The sequence below is a fragment of the Glycine soja genome, chromosome 4, assembly GCF_004193775.1.
Source record: "Glycine soja cultivar W05 chromosome 4, ASM419377v2, whole genome shotgun sequence".
NCBI classification, from domain to species: domain Eukaryota; kingdom Viridiplantae; phylum Streptophyta; class Magnoliopsida; order Fabales; family Fabaceae; genus Glycine; species Glycine soja.
In genome coordinates, this window is record NC_041005.1 from 33,451,296 (window position 1) to 33,462,274 (window position 10,979).

The 10,979-nt window shown below is 37.3% G+C and overlaps 1 non-coding gene across 1 annotated transcript; it reads right to left on the reverse strand.

Annotated features, from left to right (window-relative positions):
• Positions 1–5,510: 5,510 nt before the first annotated feature.
• LOC114410945 lies at positions 5,511–5,617 on the reverse strand. Its single transcript, XR_003666336.1, has one exon. It is a non-coding gene; the product is annotated as a small nucleolar RNA R71 (small nucleolar RNA).
• Between the last annotated feature and the right edge of the window lie 5,362 nt (positions 5,618–10,979).

A 10,979-nucleotide genomic window follows, 5' to 3' on the forward strand; every position in this document is an offset into this window, starting at 1 on the left:
AACTTATCTCATTGGTTAAAATCTCTATATAAACATAACCTCTCCTTAGGTGTATAACAGTATTTTATTTTATGAGAGAAATTTCATTCATTTTACCCCCTATTTCTTCTATTACAAATATTTATCGACAAATTTATCCAAACTAGGCCCAAGGTCATGTGAAAGTTAATTAAAAGGATAATTCAATTGCAAGACGTGTACTGATACATTGAAACAAGCCATACAACTAATAAATTGAAACAACAAATCAAACATGCACGTGCACACACAAAAGCCATTGAGTAAATTTGGTTGCATGCCTCTTTGAGGAGTTGGAGGAAAATCAAAAGAAAAATGTCTCCAAAACCAGCAACTCTCAACATCACGCTTTCTACTGGCGAGTTTACTTTCTGTTTGCAATTTCCTTGGTAATATTATTTCCTCTCTTTGTTTGGTGAGTGATGACCATTTATTGATTGGTATGTTGTGTTATTTATAGATTCCCTACATTTATATTTAATGAATCTATTACATATTGTAAAGATCTTAGAATCTATGATTCCCTCATATAGTTTGAAAGTAAGTAGAACTTATCTTGATTCTTGAAAGGCATAAGTTCTTCAATCTTCTTTGTCTCAATCTATCTCTTTCCTTCTTTTATTTTCCTCTCACATTCTTGATAAGTAATTAGAGGAAAAACTCTTATGGCAGAAATATAACCCTTTGCCTTTTATTAACAAACTTCCATCAAGTTAGTTATCAAAAGTTTATTAACTTCCCATATTTACCAATAGGTCCCTTTATTTTATTAAATCAAGTTTAGGCCCTTAATTTACATGAGTCACATTATCATGTTATTTAATATTTTTTCTAACATGTGCTGCCAAACTGATGTAGTATCAGCTATGTACAAACAAGATGCAAGTATACCAACAGTACCTCATATGGAGCATGGCAGAACACTACAAGGCATCTTCAGATAGTACCTCATATGGAGCATGACAGAACACTACAAGGCATCTTCAGATTTAATTGGTAGACCAATAATTATGATGCAAAAGCATTGATATCAGATTTGTTTTGATTGTTGCAGCAGATTGCAATTGCATTGATCCATATTCAGGACATGTGTGTTTCACAATTGCTATCAAGAAAAATGGACTCAGATTTTAACCTCGATGTCTTCATATAAATGTTGTGACATATAGACCACAGACTAGTTAGCTTAAAGATTTTAATTTGAAATTATTAAAAAAAGAAAAAGCAACCCTAGCATCTATGTTAGAAACAATGAAGCATCTTATGAGAAACTGAGACTCAAATCAAGGAAGAAATTCTTCAAACCGCACAAATGTGTGATTCATTTTACTTGTTTTATTGTGTTAAAATTATTACTGGACTTCAAATGGGTGGAAGCTGCCACATTAAAGCAACCATGATGTGAATAATAAAGATATAAAATCATTGCAATCAAGTGTATATGGATTCCAGCAGAACAAATATAATACTGCTGCGAAATGAAATTAAACGCCTATGCAAGAAAAACAATAATTACAATGCATCCATGTACAAACTCAAGTTCTTAACCAAATTTTCACTTATAGTTCATAAATGAATGATTAATATCACCCCACAAAGGAAAAGAAGAAAAAAAACAGAACTGCATTAATGCGTTAAAAAAGGAAACTAATCATCAGGTCAAGAGACCTGAATAAATATCGTTTTTATTAAACTAAGAGGAAACAACAAGTAATCCATACTTTAAGTACTTAAATTTTATGAAGGTGAGTGGGAGTAGAGACCACTATATTTCACAAAAATCAAGGTCTTAAGTGATGTGTCATAATATTACTTTAAGAGCGGTGAAACACATGGCAAAAATCAATATCCAACTCCCTTATATTGAAGAAAAAAATCACTCCTTTAGCATGAAACATGCATTTTAAAACATACTTTTAGTTACAATCATGACTATTCAGAATCAGAACTAAAACCATCATTATAGTCTACATCTTACAAACAATTAAATGAACATGATTATGTCAATTGAGCACTTATTTTTTAAATAAGAAAATGCAAAAAAAAATATTAATATTGGAAAGAGCACTACCAATAGACGAACAAAATTCCGTGTGTATAGCTAGTCAGACCTCCGCAGCCACAACACGAAATTATTATTGTAAAGCACTGCAAAGAAAAATTAAGGAAAGAGCTTCGCAGTTCCCTTTTCAATATACAAAAATCAGAAATTGTACAAGTTGTGAGCTTGATACTAAACTTAGGTAGTTTCAACTATTGTATATATAACAGAGTATTATTTATATGACAATTCTAAACATATTTTTCATTGGAAATAACATATTAAGATGCCAACTTTCAAGAAAATGGACATTAACAAGGGGATGTAAGACGCAGAAAAACAGACTGTTTGAACGCTAATTATTCACTATTCACATAGTCATAAAAATGAAAAATATTTTAATTTACAACTTGGTTATAAGAGAAAATATATGCATATTTTCATATCATATCATATATCATAATAATATACAGAGAAACAAATTTCATTATCATAATTCCCTTTAACAATTTTATAACCTCAGCTTGGTGTTTAAACATTGTTTCTTCACAGTAGTGCTCTTCATGAGTAGAGAATGATTAATATGGTGGTAGTGATGACTTCATGTACGATTGAACAAGTAAAATTTTGAAAGTAAATTGTGATTAAATTGAACAGAATGATGCAAGAAAGCTAGAATAATACACTATAATCTTGGCAGCTTGATGTAATTTTACTTCTCATGATATATTTGACTGCGTTTTCATTGTGGGTTCTATAATGGGAGACAATTAGCTGCAACAAACAGAGAATGTAAGCCAACAAGCTAAATACTTGTAGTCCTATGGATACTGTTTGCTTTAACTGAGTGATGTGCCATCATTTTGTTCTATTTTCTAAACCCTTTTTGCACCATTTTAATTACTGAATGGTCTTAATTGTCAATTAATTAGGCAGTTTTATTATTTTGGCTCATTTAGCTAATTTGATGTTTTTAATCTAATTTCAGGAATTAATGAAACATCGGGCTTAATCCGAATTTTGGTTGTGGACTTGAAGAGGACAAATAAAGCAGCGCTTACCTTAGTTAATTTCTAATTAGGAAATTTCGCAATTTTATTTTATGTGATTCAGTGTTTATTTCGTTTTGGGCCAGGGTATTGTAATAGGGCCCAGTGACTTTCAGTGACTCTTTTTAAATAGCAGCCTTGAGATTCGTGCAGGGCATTCTGTTAGACTATTATTCAGAGCTTAGGGTTTATGGTTTTGAAGTTTTTATGTTCTAATGTTACTGTTTCGTTCTTAATGCAATTTTCGAATTCCTGCTTCTAATTACAATTTCGTTCTTGTTTCTTCTTCTACTTTCATTTACGTTTCTGTCTCATTTACGTTTTTGTTTATTTACGTTTCTGCTTCATGTTTCATTTACGTTTTCTGTTTGAATCTATGGAAGGCTAATTATTCTGGTGTTGTTTCCTTTTGAGGAAGAAGCCCAACTCTCTTTGAGGTTTCGTTTTTAATGTGGTTCCCTGGCAGTTTTCCCTTCACCAGTTAACCCGAATTCGTGAACATTAATCAGTGCACGCTTCATGTTCGATTAATTGCCTCTGAGCCTAACTTGCGTTCATGCTTAATGGACGAAGGGCGAACTGGTGTATGTGGTGCCTAATCACGTATTGACAACCCTAGGTTGATTTTCGCTTAGTTAATTGAAATAGGGTTGGATTAAGTGGTTAACTGTTAGGGACGAATTCTCCATAACCCAGGATAAGAGAATGGCTTCTGAATCAGAGGAAATAACCCATTTTTAATATTATTAGTTTCGTATTCTAGTTTACTTGTTCTGCTCCTTAAATCACAAAACAAACAACCCCCCCCCCCAATCGTTACTGTTACTACAAGTATATTATGAACAATTGGTTTATCATTGCTCGTTGGGAAACGACCTAGGATCACTTCCTAGTTACTGCATTTTCATGTTTATTTGATTCGGGTACGGCCTCGATCAAATTTGGCGCCCTTGTCGGGGAGCAGTGTCCAAAGGTTCATAATAACTAGCTAGTGTTGTGTGTTTAATTCTTTCGTGTTTTAAGTTTAATTTTTAGTATTATGTTAGTATGTGTGTTAGTGTTGTTTAGTGTCCTAGTATTTTGTTTAGTGTGTGTTCTGTTTCAGTTTTCCTATTAAGTACTTTCCCTGTTTCAGTTTTGGGTGTTTTGCTGTGAATAGTGTTTTGCAACGGACTTAGCGACCACTTTTGCTTGCGGCAAAACAAAGTAGTAGTAGAAATCAAGTAGAGACGGATTTTAGCGACCACCCATGCTGAATTATTTGAGATTTTTTGTTTTAGTAGCTTGGGTTGTTAATTTTTGGCTGAATTTTTTTTGGTAACTTCTTTTAATCTATATTTTGTGGGAAAAATAGCTAGAGCCTTTAGTTTGGTCAGATTTGAAAGTTCCAAAAAAGTAGCAAATTTTGTGTTTGTCGAAACTTCAAACGGTCATAACTTTTGCTCCGGTTATCAGAATCACAATTATTATATATGTATTTGGGGTAGAAAAAAATTTCCTACGCCGTGGTAGCCAGCCTATGGCCGGCTGAGGTCTCCATCGTCCAAAAATAGTGATTCTGTCAAAATTTTTTTATTTTTCAAGTTTTATTCACTTATTTTTCTTAACCTACCATTTTTAGCTTCCATAGTTAGACTTTGAATTTTTGCCTGAAATTTTTTGTGCTATCTTCTCATCATTTTATAAGGTTGCTCACAAAATTTAAGTCATTTGGAGATCATTTGAGGGTAGTTGTAGTTCAAACCTGCACCTTTATTTACATGACAAGGCAACTAGTTGTGCATGCTGAATGTAGTGTATGACTAGAGGCAATCCATCTGACTTACAACCCTTTGATCCTGAGATAGATAGGACATTTCATATATTAGTTAGGCATCATTTTATGCCTTTTGATCATCCTGAGCATTCCATTACTGGTGAATCTGTGCATTCTGTTATTGGTGATTTTGAACATCCTGATTTTGAGCATTATAGTTTTGAGCATTCTGATTCTGAGCATTCTGATTTTGAACATTCTGAGAACATGGCATAGCCTCCACCCCGTGAGAGCACTCTAAGGGAAATGGCTGCACCTGATTTCACCTACGAAAGCTTGTGCATCCAATACCCTGATGAGGATGTTCCATATGTTCTTAAAACTGGACTGATTCATTTGCTTCCAAAGTTTCATGGCCTTGCAGGTGAAGACCCGCACAAACATTTGAAGGAATTTCATATTGTCTGCTCCACCATGAAACCCCCAGATGTCCAAGAGGATCATATATTTCTAAAGGCTTTTCCTCATTCTTTAGAGGGAGTGGCAAAGGACTGGTTGTATTACCTTGCTCCACGGTCCATCACGAGCTGGGATGACCTTAAGAGAGTATTCTTAGAAAAAAAATTTCCCTGCTTCTAGGACCACAGCCATCAGGAAGGATATCTCAAGTATTAGACAACTCAGTGGAGAGAGCCTGTATGAGTACTGGGAGAGATTTAAAAAACTATGTGCCAGTTGCCCTCACCATCAGATTTCGGAGCAGCTTCTTCTCCAATATTTTTATGAAGGACTCAGTAATATGGAGAGAAGTATGATAGATGCTGCTAGTGGTGGAGCCCTTGGAGACATGACTCCTGCTGAAGCTAGAAATTTAATTGAGAAGATGGCTTCCAACTCCCAGCAATTTAGCGCCAGAAATGATGCTATAGTCATTAGAGGAGTGCATGAGGTAGCTACAAACTCAGCTGCATCATCTGAAACTAAGAAGCTTGAAGGCAAACTGGATGCATTGGTTAACTTGGTAACCCAGCTGGCCTTGAACCAGAAATTTGTACCTGTTGCAAGGGTCTGTGGTTTGTCCTCATCTACTGACCACCATACAGACCTTTGCCCTTCCATGCAGCAACCTGGAGCAATTGAGCAGCCCGAAGCTTATGCTGCAAATATTTACAATAGACCTCCTCAACCTCAGCAACAAAATCAACCACAGCAGAACAATTATGACCTCTCCAGCAACAGATACAACCCTGGATGGAGAAATCACCCTAATCTCATATGGTCTAGCCCTCAGCAACAGCAACAACAGCCTGCTCCTTCCTTCCAAAATGCTGCTGGCCCAAGCAAACCATGCATTCCTCCACCAATCCAACAACAGCAACAGCCCTAGAAACAGCCAACAGTTGAGGCTCCTCCACAACCTTCCCTCGAAGAACTTGTGAGGCAAATGACTATGCAGAACATGCAATTTCAACAAGAGACCAGAGCCTCCATTCGGAGCTTAACTAATCAGATGGGACAATTGGCTACACAATTGAATCAACAACAGTCCCAGAATTCTGACAAGCTGCCTTCCCAAGCTGTCCAAAATCCCAAAAATGTCAGTGCCATTTCATTGAGGTTGGGAAAGCAGTGTCAAGGACCTCAACCCGTAGCACCTTCCTCATCTGCAAATGAACCTGCCAAACTTCACTCTACTCCAGAAAAAGGTGATGACAAAAATTTACATAACAATTTTTGTGCAGGTGAATCTTCTTCCACTGGTAATTCTGATTTGCAGAAGCAGCACATCCCTCCTCTTCCATTCCCTCCAAGAGTAGTTTCCAACAAAAAAATGGAAGAGGCAGAGAAAGAGATCTTGGAAACATTCAGAAAAGTAGAGGTAAACATACCTCTGCTGGATGCAATAAAGCAAATTCCAAGATATGCCAAATTCTTGAAGGAGTTGTGCACTAATAAGAGGAAGCTTAAAGGAAGTGAACGAATTAGCATGGGCAGAAATGTCTCCGCATTGATTGGTAAATCTGTTCCCCAAATTCCTGAAAAATATAAAGATCCAGGTACATTCAGCATACCTTGTATTATAGGGAATAGTAAGTTTGACAATGCCATGCTAGATTTAGGAGCTTCTATTAGTGTTATGCCTCTGTCTATCTTTAATTCTCTATCTCTTGGTCCTTTACAGTCAACTGATGTGGTGATTCATTTAGCTAATAAAAGTGTTGCCTATCCTGCATCTTTCATAGAGGATGTCTTAGTTAGAGTTGGTGAACTGATTTTACCTGTTGATTTTATATTTTGAATATGGAGGAGGGATTTTCTCAAGGATCAGTTCCCATCATTCAAGCCAGACCCTTTATGAAAATTGCTAGAACTAAGATAGATGTTTATGCAGGCACACTATCCATGGAGTTTGGTGATATAACTGTTCATTTTAATATTCTGGATGCTATGAAATACCCATCTGAAGATCTTTCTGTATTTCGTGCTGAAATAATTGACCATGTTGTTGATGAATACATGACTGATCTTTACTTTAATCTGCATGCCTCTCACTCTTCATGCATTGAGTCTGAAATTGTACTTGATCATATGTCTGAATTTGATGCTGAAAGTGAATCTGAAAGTGATACTGATTGCATGTCTGGTGGTGGTGTTTTACCTCTTGAGATTGATTTTATAGAGTCAGATAGGACTAACCATGTTTCAGGAAGTACACATACCTCTGACTTTCTTTATGAGGTACAGGCTGAGAAACCATCTCCTTCTACCACTATCTAGCCGACCACACCAGAATTGAAGCCTCTGCCATCAAATTTAAAATACACTTACTTGGATGATAGCAAAAGTTTTCCAGTTATTATATCTGCCTCCCTTGCTGATGAGCAAGAGGAGAAGTTGTTGTCTGTTCTCAAGAAGCATAAGAAGGCTATAGGCTGGACCCTGGCGGACATTCCTGGTATTAGCCCATCCACATGTATGCATCGAATAAATTTAGAGGATGGAGCTAAACCAGTAAGACAGCCACAGAGAAGACTCAACCCGGTGATTCTTGATGTAGTGAAGAAGGAGATAACCAAGCTTTTGCAAGCTGGAATCATTTATCCTATCTCCGACAGCCAATGGGTGAGTCCCGTCCAGGTAGTCCCGAAGAAGACCAGCCTCACAGTGATAAAAAATGAGAAGGAGGAGCTGATTCCTACTCGGGTGCAGAACAATTGGAGAGTCTACATTGACTATAGGAGGCTGAACCAAGTTACCAAAAAGGACCATTTTCCCCTGCCATTCATTGACCAGATGCTTGAGCGCCTGGCAGGTAAATCTCACTATTGTTTCCTTGATGGTTTTTCTGGTTATATGCAAATTACTATTGCTCCTGAGGATCAGGAAAAGACCACATTCACCTGCCCCTTTGACACTTTTGCCTATAGGAGGATGCCTTTCGGCCTGTGCAATGCCCCTGGTACCTACCAGCGGTGCATGATTAGTATTTTCAGTGATTTCTTAGAAAATTGCATAGAGGTGTTTATGGATGATTTCACTGTATATGGATCCTCTTTTGATGGTTGTTTGGATAGTTTGGAAAAAGTTTTGAATAGATGTATTGAAACTAACCTTGTTCTAAATTTTGAAAAATGTCATTTTATGGTTGAGCAAGGTATAGTTTTAGGCCACATTATTTCCAATAAGGGTATTGAAGTAGATCCTGCAAAAATTTCTGTTATTTCACAATTGCCTTACCCCTCTTGTGTGCGAGAGGTGCGATCTTTTCTTGGTCATGCAGGATTCTACAGGCACTTTATAAGGGATTTTAACAAAGTAGCCCTTCCACTGTCCAACTTGTTGCAAAAGGAGGTGGAGTTTGACTTTAATGACAGATGCAAAGAGGCTTTTGATTGCCTCAAAAGAGCGCTGACTACCACCCCCATCATCCAGGCACCCGATTGGACAGCCCCTTTTGAGCTTATGTGTGATGCATCAAATTATGCATTGGGGGCTGTCCTTGCTCAGAAAATTGATAAATTGCCTAGGGTGATATATTATGCTTCTAGGACTTTAGATGTTGCCCAAGCGAATTATACCACTACTGAGAAAGAGCTTCTAGCCATAGTTTTTGCACTTGAAAAATTTCGATCTTATTTGCTTGGTACCCGCATTATTGTTTATACTGACCATGTAGCTCTAAAGTACTTGTTGAAGAAGGCTGATTCTAAGCCTAGGTTGATCCGCTGGATGCTCTGGCTTCAAGAGTTTGACTTGGAGATCCGTGATAGGAGCGGAGCACAAAATTTAGTTGCTGATCATTTGAGTCGGATCGAACGTGTATCATATGCGAATTCACCCATTCGGGATGATTTCCTAGATGATCATTTGTATATACTGTATAGTATTTCTGACTCTCTTTCTACTCCCTGGTTTGCTAACATTGTCAATTATTTAGTTGCTTATGTTTTTCCTTCCTTAGCATCTAAAGCCCAAAAAGATAAAATTAAAAGTGATGCTAAGCATTTTATTTGGGATGACCCCTACTTGTGGAAATTGTGCAGTGATTAGGTCATTAGACAATGCATTCCAGATCATGAGACTGACTCAGTCTTGCAGTTCTGTCATTCTTCCACACCGGGAGGTCATCTGGGTGTTCAAAGGACAACTTGCAAAGTGCTTGATTGTGGTTTTTATTGGCCTACCATTTTTAAGGATGCGTGGAAGATCTGCAGCACTTGTGAGTAGTGTCAGAGAGCAGGAAATACACTTACATGGCGACAACAAATGCCTCAGCAACCTATGCTATTTTGTGAGGTGTTTGATGTCTGGGGTATATATTTCATGGGCCCTTTTCCTGTCTCTTTTGGTTATGTTTACATTCTCCTTGCAGTCGACTATGTTTCAAAATGGGTGGAAGCCAAGCCCACTAGAACTAATGATGCTAAAGTTGTTGCAGATTTTGTCAGGTCTAATCTGTTTTGCAGGTTTGGAGTACCTAAAGCAATTGTTAGTGATCAAGGAACCCATTTTTGCAACAGAACAATGCATGCCCTGCTTAAAAAGTACGGGGTGGTACACAGGGTATCCACACCATACCACCCCTAGACCAATGGACAGGCATAAATTTCTAATAGGGAGATTAAGAGAATTTTAGAGAAGATTGTGCAGCCAAGCAGGAAAGATTGGAGTACTAGGCTTGATGATGCTCTCTGGGCACATCGGACTGCCTACAAAGCACCCATAGGAATGTCTCCTTATCGGGTTGTCTTTGGAAAGGCATGTCATCTTCCAGTGGAAATTGAGCACAAAGCATACTAGGCAGTGAAGACTTGCAACTTCTCTATGGATCAAGCTGGTGAGGAAAGAAAGTTGCAACTGAGTGAGTTAGATGAAATCCGCCTAGAAGCCTTCGAGAATGCCAAGTTCTACAAAGAAAAGACCAAGAAGTTCCATGATAGCATGATAGTTAAGAAGGACTTCATGGTTGGGCAAAAAGTGCTATTGTATAATTCTAGGCTTGGACTCATGAGTGGTAAGTTGAGGTCTAAGTGGATTGGTCCTTTTGTTGTTACTAATGTTTTTCCTTATGGTACAGTTGAGATCAAAAGCGACTCCGCAAACAAGAGCTTCAAGGTCAACGGACATCGACTTAAGCCATTCCTCACTAACCCTTCTTTAGTGGACGTAGTGGTGGAAGAGACTTCCTTACTCCACCCTATTCTTCCTCCACCATGACTTAGGGAGTTCTTCTTTTCCTATCTCCTTCTTTGCTTTTATTACACTTGTCTGATTCTATTTGATGATTTAATTGTTTTAATCTCTTAATTGTGCTACATTGAGGACAATGTGTTGTTTAAGTATGGGGGGGAGTGTTCTTTGGTTTTTGTTAGTTTTGTTGGTTTTGTTAATTTGTTAGTTGTGTTAATTTGTTAATGTTGTTAGTTTCGTAGGATTTCTAGTTTAATATTTTGGGTCAATTCTGTGTGCATGTACGACTTTGCATGTTTTTCTTTGAATTATAGGATATGTTCAAGAAATGGGTAATTGTTTTGAAAATAAAAGTTCTTGACATTTTGTGACTTGAAATCCTTGATTCTCCTCTACATGTCATGATAGTTTTGAAAGCTCAATT